Here is a 16,031-nt window from a genome sequence, read left to right as displayed (position 1 = left end):
GAAAATCAAATGGTCTAATAATTCTAGTCGACACTAGCATTTTAATGCGTTTCTCATTTACGTAACCTAATTGAAAAATCAAATGTACAAATCATTTGGATTACTTGTTATGAGTCTTTTGGTGCGTATTATGTAGATATCTTTACATGAGTTGGAACTGTCTAAAACTTGTGTATCATAAAGATAAGTGACATGGCTCACATCCACGTCTTTTTTCAATAAAATACAATAATTGTCTTTGAGGACAAAATATAGATCATTTCATGTCTCACATGGAAATAATGTTTTAGACTAAGTGGGAACATAATAACAATTATGTAAATCATAACTCAAAGCTATTAGCAAAAACAAGTATATAAATTTCTCTTGAAGTGGCGGCTACCCGAGCTCCAATTCATTGTCGGAGATTCATATCACTCTTGTTTAGCTTTTCCTCATTTCCAAGTCCCACTTGGAGTAATAAGTCCAACTTGATATCTTCCAAATACTTGGGGCAATTTCGCCTCCAATGGCCCATGACATTTAAAATAATGATATTCATGGTAGGATTGGATACCCTTCTTGGTTTTGTGGTAGTCTCACTATCAACTTCCAATTCACAATCGGATTTGGGTTTCTCACATATCTTTGCTCTTCCTTTACTAACACCAATACTACTTTCATTTGCAAGGACACTCTTGCTAGAACTCCCACTTAATTTGATATTACTTCTTGTTTCATCAAACAAGGATATCTTGGAATCGATGAGATTCCCCTCATATGAACCTCTTACCTGAGAGGTAGGCATGAGTATGAGGTGTAGAAGTAGTAAAAAGACAAAGATTCCCATCTTCACCAATGCTAAAGCGTAGTACTCTAATCGGGTCGTTGATATACGAGAAGCATTTTTCATAGAATGATTGGAGCCAAGAATTAATGGTGATCGGTGTATGATTATTAGATGATATTGGAGTTGTCATTGCAATTGATAAAACAAATTTGACTACAAAATAGGAAATGAAGGAATTAATTATCATCTATCGTTTTAATAATACTCGTAAATTTAACTACAAGCATTGCATTTATATAGTGACCTCCACCCAACTACATAAATGATTCCGAGATCCAAATTCATATCAACTCGGGCACGGTGAGCCGATTCATCCCTTATTAATATAACTCGGTGGATTAACCTTTTAATCGATTCTACTTTTAGAACTCTCGGTTGATAAAAATTACTCTAATTCTCATCTTTAGCCCGGAACACATGCGACTACGGTCAACAATACTTCCGTTGAGCTCAATCCAAATTTCGATGTAATAACTTTTTACTACCCCACTTCGCCAACGTAACAAGGTTTGTATTACGGTGAAGCCGGATTAACTCCCTTGCGAAATTGGTACTTCATGGGTTTCTACTATTTGATAAGGCTTAATCTCAATTTTTAATATGTGAGAGGTCTTGTCAATTTATTATCTATCACGTTTTAAGTGAACTAAAGCGGTGAACTACGATAATTATAATTGACACGGTCGATGACTCGATATGATATGCATGTGTTGTTATGGCGATTTGGCAATGCATGCAACATATTAAAAGAAATGCAAAGCAATAAATAAAATTCCTAGTATGGCCTTCCTAAAAATAGAAAATCAAATAATCTATTACATATTCGGAAACCAACTCCTTTGGTCCCTTGAATCTTCAAATGGCACGCCTCCCAAGACACCGTCTTTGTCGGATCACCTTTCCGAATTGCACCGTCTTTGAAGATGCTCCATAATTACAAATAATAATAAAAATACAAAGCTATTCCTATTATACATTTGTAAAATGGAAAAACTAATGAAATAAAAATAAAAGTGATTCGAGATCACATTAAATTACAACCGAATCAATATTCCCTTTCATTACGGGTAATATTGATAAAAACTAAGGCCATACTAAGATAAAATTACATAATTCAAAATTATATAAATAAAAGACATTCAACAATTGAAATATGCAGCATTATAATATGTATCTATCATGCCAAATCATGTGCCAAATCGCCCTATTTAACTTACGTCGTACATATAACCCGGTTTCATGGAAATGCGTGATAATAACCTTTTAAAATCACTAATTAACACTTAAATCACATCTAAGCTCAAGTTAATTATCCTAACACATTTTAGGACTCAAAAATCAGTCATCACTAAATTTTTGACAATAATTCAACTTGATTTAATTTTATGCTCATTTTTGACCTTAAAATCATTATTTATATGAAATAAATCCAAATTAAATCATAAAAGTTTCAAAATTTGAATTTTAAATTTTTGAACATTCTGGAATAAATCCATAACCCTCATAATGTCAAAAAAACTTGGTTAAAATTTTCGAATTAATTTTGAGAAAATATAGTTGCATTTTATCGGTTTTATCTCATAAAATACATAAAGCATACGAAAATTAAACCAATAATTTTTACAACTTTAGATCTGATTAGTGGGATATTAATGCAACTTAAAATAATTTTCTCAAGCCATGCAATACGTTTTAGCTAATTTTTGCTAAAATAGTCACTATTTATGCCATTTTTACTCAAAAATCCATAAATCATGCTAAAGAAGATATTTAAATCTAGAAATTTACATACTCTCTGTAAATCTTGCATGTGACATCATATTAAAAGATCATGGCTTAATTCGAAATTTAACTAATTTTAACCATTTTACCTCTTTTAATCCATTTTTATCTCATAAAAATCATAAATCATGCAAAATTAATCAAATTAACTCGTCCTTTTACACACAACTTGTAAAATATGCATGTGAGGTCATATAAATTTTTCAAGGTCAGAAACGAAATTTAACTATTTTTAGCATTTTAATTCCCATTTTAGTCATAAAAATGTAATAAAATGACCAAAAATCCTTAAAATGAGCAATAAATTTCCATGAATCATAAAAATGACCTAAAAACATTTTAGGACCAGAATATATAACATGCATGGTGATTTCGTGACTTATACTAATAAATCACAAATTTTTAAGTTTTATATGTTAATCTTTTAACTCGGAAAAACAATAACCGATTATGCATGCAACATCCTTATGCTCTGATACCACTTGTTAGGTTCATATACCTATTATTAGACTCCTCTAATAGTGAACTAATTAACTTGTTAATTATTTGTTCTTTAGATCTAGTGCATGCATAACAAAATGAAAGATTTATGAGAAAAACAATGTTCCTTACATTGTTGGTTGGTACGAAAATTTGGGCACAAGTAAGGTCACCTTCCTTCACTTGTTCTTGAGCTTATAATGATGGATGATCCTCCTAAGACTCCAAGTATAGAAGCCACTCCAATAAATTGCACCCAAGATGAATCCCAAAAATCTCTACTAATATTAACTAGATATATAGTAGAAATATTACCTTAATAATACTAATATTCTTATATTACTACTTCTAGTAATAGATTGATGAGTATTAGTATTGTAGAGAGTTTTTATCAATTTTTTGCATGTGAGGAAGTTAGAGATAAGTACACAAAAATAAGCAAAAACTAAGTGAGGAAAAATGAGCAAAAATGCTCATATATCAAGGCCAAAACCGGTGGCCTATTCCCCATGAAGGGAATCAATTTGCTTTTGTTTTTATTCTCTTGTTTGTGTAGGTAGTGTGTAGGATTTTTGCTTTGTAAGATTTTGTCATGGATATGTCACTATCACTCAATGTTATAACAAATGAACAAGACAAAAGAGCATCTTGTGTGCTCTCATGTTGGCCGAAATAATGGTCTTATTATGGACCATTTTTGCCTTTTGTCATTTGTCCCACAAATGCTTATAAGTCATATGTTTAACTATCTTACATATTTAATTATTAATGTAATCATTTAACACTTAAATATTACAATTAATAATATAATATACACTCCACTTTTTGAGTAGTATACTACCATTATATCATCATATAATGGGTCCCATAATTGCTAGTTAGTTAAAATTACAACTTCTTGTAACTTTAAATAACTAATTACCTCTACCTCAAAACTTATATTAATACCTCAACTAATTTAGTAATATAACACTTTATTACTAAATTTAATCTTTATTTAATCACATTAAAATAAGACGCAAAAATTGCACTCCCATAATTAAGGAATTAATTAATCTGTATCGCATACAATTAATTAAATAGCTATTTGGGCTTCATCCTATAGGTGTGACCTAAAGGGATCAACTGACCACCACCGTCACACGACAGTAATGTCAAACTCTAGTTAGCCAATCATTACCGATTAATGACGGTCAGTCGACTGTATAAAGAATCATCCCTGACGTATTCTTAATTTGAGATTTAATTATGATATTAAATCATGTGATCGCACTATTGTTGAGGACACATTTCCCAACATAAACGTCATAGAAAGTGAGTTGGCACCCTTATACTATAATCCCTACTCTAACTTGGTGGTTAACCACATACTCAAATCCCAGGGATACTTCCCTGGAATGCCTTTAAACCCAATTCGGAAGAACACCTTCGCACCATACAAGGAAGGCAACTCGACAAGGATACCACTTGGACTAGGGTACAAACCCACAAAAGAGGAAGTTCTCGAAATGCTTGCCCAAGTCCAAAATCGCAAGCACGTGGGAGTCCAAATGAGGCCATATCTCCCCACTCTAAATGGGTACTTTGTCCAAGAAGGAAGTTCAGAACCCTTTCATGGATTTCCCGAACCTTGGCATTATCTTGAGAGGAAGTTAGCCGGAATCGAGATCTTTCACGATTGCTACTTCATTCCTCCCGAAACGGTTCCTACCGTCAAAACCCGTCAAGCACCTTGCTTTGACGAACAAGCTGTGAGCCTATTGTTTGGAGAAGATCGATTCATTAGGGCCGCGCAGGATGAGATCATTACTATGATACTTCAGGACGATCGCTTCAACCCCACCGCGTTGATCACGGAAATCGACACAAAGCAGCAGAAATGGTGGAGAAAATCTATCAAATGGACCAACAACCAAGGAAGGCTCTTCAAGCTCACCACTGGAGAAGGAGAGATGTTAAAAGGAGAACCAGAAGACGACGAGTTCGAGTCGGAGTCGGAGTCGGAGTCAGAGTCAGAGTCTAGAGGAGTCATTAGAGAATCTGCTCCTGTTGTCATCCCCACTCCCTTCGTTTCTCCTAGCTTAGCGTCGAGTAGTCACGGTAGTTCGGGAAATGTCCCAACTACTGTCCCTTGCCGCCACTGACCATGGATCAGTTGGCTTCTTTGTTTCAACTTTACTCAAATCTTAATATGAATAAATCAGGTTCTGCTTACTCTCTGTGTTCTTTCGAGTGCAATTCTGTTTATGATGATACTGAGGATGACCAAGACCCAGACTTGACCGAAATACCTCCCTACGTAGCCAAAGAAATATTACAAGAAGGGGAAGGGGGACCAGTAATAGAAGATACCGAACCCATCAATGTTGGAACCGAACTAGAACCCAAAGAACTTAGGATAGGGACTACCTTGAGCTCTACCGAAAGGGCCGATTTCATAGACCTCCTAAATGAATTCAAAGACGTCTTCGCTTGGTCCTACAAAGACATGCCAGGGATCGACAGAGATATTGCCGAACATAGGATTCCGATTAAACCGGGTTTCAAACCGTGAAATGAAGCTTCGACGAATGAGAACAGAATGGGCTCTAAAGATTAAGGAAGAAGTGGACAAACAATTCAAAGCCGGGTTCATCAAAGTTTCCGAGTATTCTCGATTTGGGTAGCTAACATAGTACCCGTGCCCAAAAAGGATGGGAGAATCCGTGTTTGTGTTGACTTCAGGGACTTGAACAAAGCGAGTCCGAAAGATGACTTCCCTCTACCTCACATTGACATATTGGTGGACAATCTTTGCGGACCACGCATTACTATCCTTCATGGATGGATATGCGGGTTATAACCAAATCAAGATGGCCATGGAAGATATGCACAAGACCGCATTCATCACCCAATGGGGAACATATTGCTATACAGTAATGCCATTCGGATTGATTAACGCCGGAGCTACATACCAACGCACCGCAACTACACTCCTACATGACATGATGCACAAAGAAGTTTAGGTATATGTAGATGACATGATCGTCAAATCCAAGGAAAGAGAGGGACATATTGCAAACCTTCGCAAGTTCTTCGCGAGGCTACGAAAGTACAACATGAGACTCAATCCTCAGAAATGCACATTCGGGGTAACATCCGGAAAACTCCTGGGATATGTCGTTAGCCAACGCGGTATAGAAATAGATCCCTCAAAAATCAAGGCTCTGATCGAAATGCCACAACCCCAAACAGAAAAAGAAGTCAGAGGATTCCTGGGAAAAGTACAGTACATAAGTCGATTCATATCGAAATTCACGATGATTTGTGAGCCTATCTTCAAGAAACTCAAGAAAACAGACCACACCATGTGGGACGATGATTGTCAAAAGGCGTTTGACCGAATCAAAGAGATATTGGCTAAACCACCAGTGCTCATGCCACCGCAACGAGATCAACCTCTTGGTTTATATCTCACAGTAACTGAAACCGCCATGGGTGCCATGCTAGCTCAAACCGTAGGAAGCGAAGAAAGAGCTATTTACTATCTAAGTAAGAAGTTTTTGGAGTATGAGTGCAAATACTCGCAACTCGAAAAGACATGCCTCGCTCTTGTGTGGGCAACGAAGAAGCTACGTCACTACATGCTTAGCTACTCCGTCAAGATATACTCCAAAATGGATCCAGTCAAATACCTCTTCGAGAAACCCGTCCTCAACGAACGCCGGCAAGATGGACTCGATGCTCTCGAATTCGACCTTAAATATGTGCCACTGAAAGTTATAAAAGGTCGCGCCGTCGCCGAATTCTTCGCAGAAAATCCCATCAACGACGCACAAACCATAGATACTTGGTCATTTCCCGACGAGGATATACTTCAAACAGATGTAGACTCCTGGGATCTATACTTTTATGGAGCATCAAACTTAAGAAGATTTGGGATAGGAGTGTTGCTCATTTCTCCTGAAGGTGAGCATACACCGATTGCTGTCAAACTCGACTTCGAGGTGACAAACAACGCCGCAGAATACGAAGCTTGTCTCATTGGGTTACAAGCGGCAGTAAGCTTAGGTATCAAAAACCTCCGAGTACATGGGGATTCATCACTGATCATCAACCAAGTTACAGGATCCTGGAAAATCCGAAGCGAAAGCCTCGCACCCTATCAAGCTAGGATAGACCAAGTCGCTCAATTCTTTGATCACGTAACATACCTACACCTACCTCGGGAGGAAAATCAATTTGCAGACGCTCTTGCGAAACTTGCATCTCTAATAAATATGCCAGATCACATGATAGACATGCCCTTGTGTATCGAACGACGGTCAGAGCCGGCTTATGTCCATCAAATCACCGATGAAGAAGAAATCGCACAGGAACCCTGGTTCCAAGCAATCCTAAATTTCAAGCTTAATGGTACCTATCCACCGGATATGGACAAAAGGGGACAACGTGCTATACGCATATTAGCTTCCCAATACATTCTGATGCAAGGAGAATTATACAAAAGAACACCTCTTGGTGTAGTCCTACGTTGCCTTGATCATTCACAGGGATGAAAGGTGATGGAAGAAGTCCACGACGGAGAATGCGGTCCTCACATGAGTGGGCCCATGATGGCAAAGAAAATCACACGCATAGGGTATTATTGGACCACAATAGAATCCGATTGCATCAAATACGTGAGACATTGCCACAATTGCCAAATCTTCGGGAATGTACAACATGTCCCTCCTTCGTTGCTATACACGATGACATCTCCTTGGCCATTTTCTGCATGGGGAATTGACATAATCGGGAAAATAACCCCAGCCGGAACAGGAGGTCACTGTTTCATTCTAGTAGCAATCGACTATTTCACCAAGTGGGTAGAAGCGGCTTCCTACACTAGTCTTACGGCTAAAAATGTGGCCAAATTGATGTGACCATAATTGGCGCATATTTAGCCCCCGAATTACCATTGTTTCCATGCTTTTTAGTGCCTATTTGGGTCATTTCTTATCTTTAGTTCTTTGTTTTGCATATTCTTTGAGATTTTGATCCCTTGGTAGGAAAGGAGTAAGAATCTTGCATTTTCATGGCAAAACGAGGCTAAATTGATTGTATTCAATGACCAACCATCAAGAAGAGACAAGACTAGAAGGCCTTTGTACATATCATAGTAGAAGAACAATGTTGAGAAAGGATCGTTGCGTCCCCAAGGAAATCCCCAAGGAATTTATGAAGAAAAGGGAAGAAAAAGAAGAAGAATTGACGCTGACCAACAATCCGAACGGATTGCAGATAATCCGTCCGTCCAGCCAAAGACAATCCGAGCGTCCCTCCTTGGAATCCGCTCGGATTCCCCAAAGACAATCCGAGCGTCCCTCTCCGAATCCGCTCGGATTGCCCAGCCCAAATCCGGCCGTCCCGACTCTAATCCGCACGGATTTCAAGACAAAGACGGATTTCATTCTTCAAGCTACGAAAAGAGAAGCCCTTCTCTCAGAAAATACCGGGTCCTCCTTGCTCAACTTAAAAAGTGTAATTACTAGTTTAGCCCTTAGTTAACCCTAATGCATCCTCCCTAATTTTCACTATAAATACCCCATTAGGCTAATTAGAGGAGCATGTTCTTCTTATCAATAATTAGTGTAGTTAATATCAATCAAATCTCTCTTCAATATTGTAATCAAGTATTAATCAAGTTTTAATCCAAGTTTTAGTTCCTTAATCTCTCTCTTGTTCTTCCTTTATTTTGGGTAATTGAAGATTATTTGGGTTATTATTGGGAGATTGACAACCTCTCAATCTAGGATTCAAGTACTTCTATTATTCTTGCTTTATTATTGGAATCATTAGTAGGTATAATCTCTTAATCCCTTTTTAATTATTGTTAATTACTTTCATTTATTCATCATGTTTCATTATGTTAGTATGATTGACAACCTTTCTAGCATGATCAACATGATAATGAGTGAGTAGTCTCTTAGCTAGGGTTTAATGGGTGATTAGGGAAACCAACATGGGGAATGATTCATGCTTAAATCAATATGCTTTCATATCTTATTTGCTTGCTTGTTTTGATCTTAATACATGCACATGTTATATTTGATGAAATGCTAAGCCTATGAATCCTTGCATTTACTATCATCTTCTATCCTTTCAACTTGACTTGTAAGACATAACCCAACTCGAGTCTTGTTAGACCATGCATGTGTTGAGTAGGAAAGATTAAGTCGACTTGTAGGTGTTGTACAATCTAATCGATTCGGCTCCGGGACCCAAACTTTCCTAGGATTGTAAGATATAACCCAACTCAATCCATCACAACAATAATTGCTTGCTTATAATTTGAGAACATGTTTGTATGATCATATCCCATGATTTCCCTATGAACCCATGACACCCTAGTGCTTTTAATCAATTGTTTACACCCCTTATTTTATCTTGCTAGTTTATTTTCATTGCTATTTTAGTTTAGTGACCTTCTACATCAACCCAATTTGTGACACCCCCTAAGACACTACTAGTTACAATAGAATTCTCATTTCAATACCTGTCCCTTGGGATCCGACCTTTACTTGCCTCTTTACTAATTGTAGAGTTGTTTGTGAAGTATAAATTGTGTTTTGTATCGACCATTGACCAACGACCACATATACTTAATTGTGAACACGAAATGGCCTCGATCAAAAATGGCGCCGTTGCCGGGGACGGTGTTTAATTGATTTAAGATTTCTTTTATTGTTATTAGTCGTGTCTTTTTCACCTTGGGGAAGTAAAACTCCTCAAGGCTTGTTCTAATTGTTTTCGAGTTGTTTGATATTTTGCATGTCTAGAAGGTCACAAGGTGATTTGTTACCTTTTGACCGTGAAATCGAAAGAAGCTTGACGAATAATAGGAGACTTGTTAGGAGGAATTTGAGAGGTGTTGGTGAAGTTGTTCAACCCACTAGTGAGTTTGTCAATTCTTTCGCAATAGAAGGAGAAGAAAACCCATTACACAATATCCCACAAAATCCACCTACAATGCCTAAATTATCGTCACACTCTATACCCACCGAGGATAATCTACCAAATGGTACTCCTACACCGCAACATCTCACCGGTAATTTTATTGCCAAGTCCGCCTTCATCCAACTAGTTGAGAGGAGCCAATTCGGGGGAATGCCTAGTGAGGACCCTCATTCTCATATGGAAACCTTTTGCGATTATTGTGATGCTATCTCTCAAACGGGCGTGACTCAAGACCAAATAAGATGGGTCTTATTTCCTTTTTCGTTAATCGGCACCGCAAAGCAATGGTTGAAGGGCCTTGATAAGGCCACCCTTGGAATAGATTCTTGGAAAAAGTTAGCTCTAGCTTTCTACAAAAAATTCTACCCACCGGAAAAGACTAACATGCTAAGAGCTCAAATTACGGGTTTTAAGCAAAGGGATGAAGAATCTTTGTATGAAGCTTGGGAGCGGTTCAAAGGTGTTTGTCGCTCATGTCCTCACCATGGACTTAGCGAATGGTTTTTAGTGCAACAATTTTGGAATGGTTTATATGAAGATTCAAGGAACATTCTCAATATGGGATCAAATGGAATGTTCACCGAAGTTGATGACAATCAAACATGGAACAAGATTGAGGAAATGGCGGTCCATAATTCACAATATAGTAGACCTCGCAAGGCTACTAGAGGAGGAAAGCATGAAGTGGACTCCGTTACTCAATTGGGTGCTCAACTTAGTGCTCACATTGACACAATCAACTTGAAGTTTGAACAAGCTATGGCTAGACTTGAGGAAAACTCAAAAACATCAAAGCATCATGTCAATGCCATGACGGCATCCTCATCAATCCCAAGTGGGATATGTGAGAATTGTGGAACTTTGGGTCATGACCCAAGTGAGTGTAGGGGAACAATCGAACAAGTTAATGCTTTCCAAGCTTACAAAAGTGGTACCCCTTATTCAAATTTTTACAATGAAAACACCAAGTTCCATCCAAATCTCTCATACAAAAGCCAAAATGTTCAAAACCCTCAAACAACATACACTCCACCACCCATGAGGAACCAAAATCAAAGACCCTTTTACAATCAAAACCAAGGTTACCAAAATCAAAATCCATACAATCACCAAAATGACCAAGGTTTTGATGTCCAAAAAGCGGTCCTCCAAATGCAAAAGAATCAACAAGAATTTTTCACTCAAATGCAAAAAGATAGCCAAGCAAAAGACACCACCATCAACAACATTCTAGCTCACACCAAGATGTTGGAAACACAATTGACTCAACTAGCATCTTCAAGCTCACAAAGACAAAAGGGGCAATTACCACCTCAAAGTAATCCCCCTAGACATGAAACGGTTAGTGCCATTCACTTGAGAAGTGGTACAAGATATGAAGCACCGAAGAAGCAAGTTGAGGATGAAGTTGTGAAAGCTAGTGAAAAGGAAGAAATTGTGCAAAGCCCCAAAGAAGGGGAATCATCAAAATAAGAAAGTTCAAAGAAAAATGAAGACAAAGCCAAAGAGAACGAGCCCATTGTGATTAGACTTCCTTTTCCAAGTCGTCAAGCCAAGCCCAAATTTGATGATCAACTTGGAAAGTTCATGGAGATTGTGAAGAACTTAGAAGTCTCAATTCCTTTCACGGAATTAATCAATCACGTACCGGCCTATGCAAAGTACATGAAAGATATCCTCACAAAGAAGAAGTCGATCCGGAAACTTGAGACTATCGCCTTCACTAAGGTGAGTAGTGCAATACTTCAAGGGAGTTCACCTCCAAAGTTAAAGGATCCGGGAAGCTTCTCAATACCGTGTACCATTGGCGACACGACGATCAACAAAGCCTTATGTGATCTAGGGGCTAGTGTGAGTGTCATGCCGTACTCGGTGAGTAAAAGGTTGGGAATGGGAGAGCTTAAATGCACCAATATCACACTCCAAATGGCCGATAGATCGACGAAGACACCATTAGGGATATGGGAAGATGTCCCCGTGCGAATTGGGAAGTTTTTCATCCCGGTGGACTTTGTCATTGTTGATATGGAGGAAGATTCCAACATTCCAATCATCTTAGGAAGACCTTTCCTACACACCGCGGGTGCGGTGATTGATGTGAAACATGGAGAGCTCACTCTAGAAGTGGGAGATGAAAGCATAACTTTTAATCTTGACAAGACCATGAGAGCTCCTCGTTTGCATGAGCCATGTTTCATGATTGATCATTATAATAGGAAAGTTGAAAGGAAGAAATCGGAACTCCAATGGAGGAAGAAAGTTGAAGATGCTCCATTCAAAGAGCAAGTGAATTGTAACAAGGAGAGCTTGCAAAGCTCATCAAAATCAACCAAGGAAGAAGAGGATGGCCTCATTGGCCAAGAGAAGAAATTGGGAGAGTTGTCTCCATCTAAGCAAGAGATTTTCAATGATCAACTCAATGAAGTTTGTGGTCTTTGGGACGACGAGTTTGAAGGGATTTTTAATCCCTACATTGGGCATGCCATCGATCATGATCAACAACAAGGGGCACGGTCTATTGAGGATCTCTACCATAACAATGAACAAGCTTTTGATTACTTTTTCAAGGTGTTGAGCAACATCAACAACACCTTGAACATGCCCCCTTGACATCTCATCAAGAATGAGAGTTTGGTGGAGTCCTCCCTAAACCACCACTTGTAAATATTTCTAACTCCCTAACTTACATTTCAATTCTCGTATTGCATTTTTGTCATTTTTGGATTTTTATTTACTTTGATCAAAATAATTGTCATATAAGAGAGAAGTGAGGGAGGGACTAACAATTTTAATTGATGTGTAGTGCTTTACCTTAGTGTGGGGATGACAATTGCCTAGGCTATTCATGCCTTAGTAGTGCCCCCACAATGAAGAACACAAGAAATGAAGAAGAAAGGAAGAATGGTAAAGGGAAATGCAATGTGCACGAATGAAGTGAATCCGGTACAAAGGACCGAGAATCCGAGCGGATTCGAGAATCCGCCCGTCTTCAAGAATCCGAGCGCCCCTGCCGAGAAGACGCCCGTCTGAGCTGAGTGAAATTGAAAATTTCTTGATGTTGAAGAATCCGAGCGTATTTACGGAAAGACGCCCGTCTCATAGAATCCGTCCGTCTTGTGAACAAGACGCCCGTTTTTTGGTGAAGAAAAGAAATTTCTCTGGACTAGAATCCGTCCGTCCTGCAGCAAATCCGCCCGTCCCTACACAGAAGAATCCGAGCGGATTCCACAGAATCCGCCCGTCTTTAGGCGAGCTTCTGAAAATTTTGAAGCTGTAGAATCTGCACGGATTGTGCCTAATCCGCACGGATTGCCCCTGCGTTTTCGAAAATTTCGACTTCTTCAAATACCCTCCCACCTTCATTCATTCATTCATTCATTCATTCATTCATAAACAATACCCTAAACATCAAAACCCTCATCCTCTCCATCACAAAAACAAAAACCCTCAACAAAATCCACCAAAATCAAATCAAACCATCATTCAAACAACAAATCAATCACTCCATCTTCAATAAAAATCAAAACCAAGAACAAATTCTTCAACCTTTGAGTCGATTTTTGATTTCATAAAGGCAAAGCCTTTCACCTTCAAATCGATTTGGGCATTCTACAAATTGAAGATTTTTGATTCTTTTCTTGGTTAGTTCATCAAACGGCAAGGACAAAGGGTGCAACAAAGGCAACAAAGGCACCAAAGGCAAAGGCTCTCTATCAAAGGCAAAAAGCTCTCCAAACAAAGAAAGCTTTGGCAATGGTGGTAGCAACACCAAACTTGGAAGTGCAGCAACAACAACAACAAACTTCTATGGGAGCATCACCTTCTACTCCGGTAATCGATCAACTCTTGCATTATCCGGAGGTAACTTTTATTTCCGATACCCATAGAAAGACATTTGCCAAGTTTGCTATGAAATCAATTCAATCCACCAAATTCATATGTAAAGATGCTTTGGAGAAATTGGGTGTTCTTGAACAAACAAAAGCCTTTTTCAATGCCATGGGTTTGAAGAAATTGTTTGAAACAAAGGAATTGACATACCCTTCCCTTGTCTTGGAATTCTTAAGTTCTTTAAAAGTCACCAAAGTTGAGAATAGGGAAAATCTTGAGTTTCGTCTAGCTAACATTAGTAGACGCATTACCTTTAAGGAATTGGGTGAAATTTTGGGTCTTAGCGATGAATCGAGATACTTTAAGCATTATGGAAAGTATGACCCCGAGCCTCTTTGGGAGGCAATCTCCGGGAAGAAATTTGATGATTTTCATGCTTGTCGTGCTCTTTTGGTCCATCATCCGGGCATAAGAGTATGGCACAAAGTTGTGGGAAATACCATAATTGCTAGGAAAGACACCAATCATTTCACAAGACTTGATTTTATTCTCCTTGAATCGGCTTTGAATATCGGAAGAATCCATACCAAGCCTTTCAATTCTTTGAGGCTATTGGTTGATAGATGGCTCCATGTTGATAGTGGGAAGAAGGGTACAACCGTTATTGTTAATGGCGGCCTAGTCACGGTCCTAGCCAAGCACTTTGATCCTAATTTCAATAAGGATAGCAAGTACAAGGCAAAGGAAGGTGGCCATCTTATTGATATGCCTATGATGATTAACAAGTTCAAGTGGGTTGCTCAAAACCCCCTTGACACCAAGTGTGGATGGCTTACTAGTGAGGCTCGATCATTCACTTTACCCGCGAAGATTTGTCGTCTAAGTGTCCACCGGACCAACTATCTACTTCCCCTATCCGAAGAAGCCGAGTACATCATTCAACAACAAAAGGGTGATCATGAAACCCCCTCCTCTTCCATTGTTATACCACCTTACCCCTTTGTGTATGAAGAGTTCAAACCGCAAGGAGTTGAAATTGGGAAAGACTATGTCACTCTTCTTATGCAAGCCATGCACAAGCAAGCTTATGAAGATCGGAAGAATGCTTATTTGGCTCAATATCCTCCCCTCTTACATTTAGCTAGGCAAGGACTCCTTGATCCATCTTGTCCTTTGCCTAGTTGGGCGGATAAAGAAGCCTTATTTCCGGGTGCATCTAGGGACGTGGTGGAAGACAATGAGGTTGTTGGAAATGGTGAAGAAATTGATGATAATATTGAGGAAGAAGCAAGTGGAGATGGAGAAAGAGATGGTGAAGATGATGATGAGCAAGATAATGAAGAAAGTGATGAAGAAAGTGCCAAGGAATGTGGCAATGTGACCACTTCTCATGAGGGAAGTGATGATGATGATAGCATGATGGAAGACTAGCCTTGGAGACTCCTACACTCCCATGGTTTGTCTATATCTCTTTGTATTTTATTTCATTTTGATCATTGTTGGTTTAGTCCTAGCAACATCAAAGGACTCACACCTCGGTACCATTGAGGTGTTCTTTATTGTTCCCATTTGTAAAATCCAAAATGACAATCTAGTTTCATGCATAGCATAGTGTGTGCATGAACTATACCCATCCTTGACATTAGCAATATTGTCTTATTTGGTTTGGGGAAGCTAATGCATACACAACGGGAGGTAATCTAAATTATCCTCTCCGTCATAACAAAAACCATGCATCATGTAGTATAGCTTAGTGTAGAATTGCATTTAGTATAGAAATCATGCATCATCTTTGCATAATTTCCATCATTTTGGCCATTGAGGACAATGCCCATATTAGTGTGGGGATGGGAATTCTAACACTTAACTTTTATTCAAAAACCCATAAAAATTGAAAAATTTCAAAAATCATAAAAATTGAAAAAATTGAAAAACCAAAAACAAGTTCATTTCCTTTGTATATATTGTCTTGTATATATTGTGTTTGTTTATCCTTGTTCACTTTGATTGACTACGCCACATCCGAGACATGAGGATATTGAAGACCGCATGGTATGATCTTTCCAATCTCCTTTTTCCTCTTTATGTTAATGACTATGTGGCTTTATTTTGATTGATGCGGTAAAACAAT

The 16,031-nt window shown here is 38.5% G+C and overlaps 1 non-coding gene across 1 annotated transcript; it reads right to left on the bottom strand.

The window, feature by feature from the left end:
• Positions 1-10,453: 10,453 nt before the first annotated feature.
• Positions 10,454-10,560, bottom strand: LOC141645674 (small nucleolar RNA R71). The gene has a single exon (XR_012545151.1). It is a non-coding gene; the product is annotated as a small nucleolar RNA R71 (small nucleolar RNA).
• Between the last annotated feature and the right edge of the window lie 5,471 nt (positions 10,561-16,031).

Source organism: Silene latifolia, chromosome 2 (assembly GCF_048544455.1).
Source record: "Silene latifolia isolate original U9 population chromosome 2, ASM4854445v1, whole genome shotgun sequence".
NCBI classification, from domain to species: Eukaryota; Viridiplantae; Streptophyta; class Magnoliopsida; order Caryophyllales; family Caryophyllaceae; genus Silene; species Silene latifolia.
The sequence above is the reverse complement of the archived record's forward strand: the minus strand, read 5'-3'. Positions and strand labels throughout refer to the sequence as shown.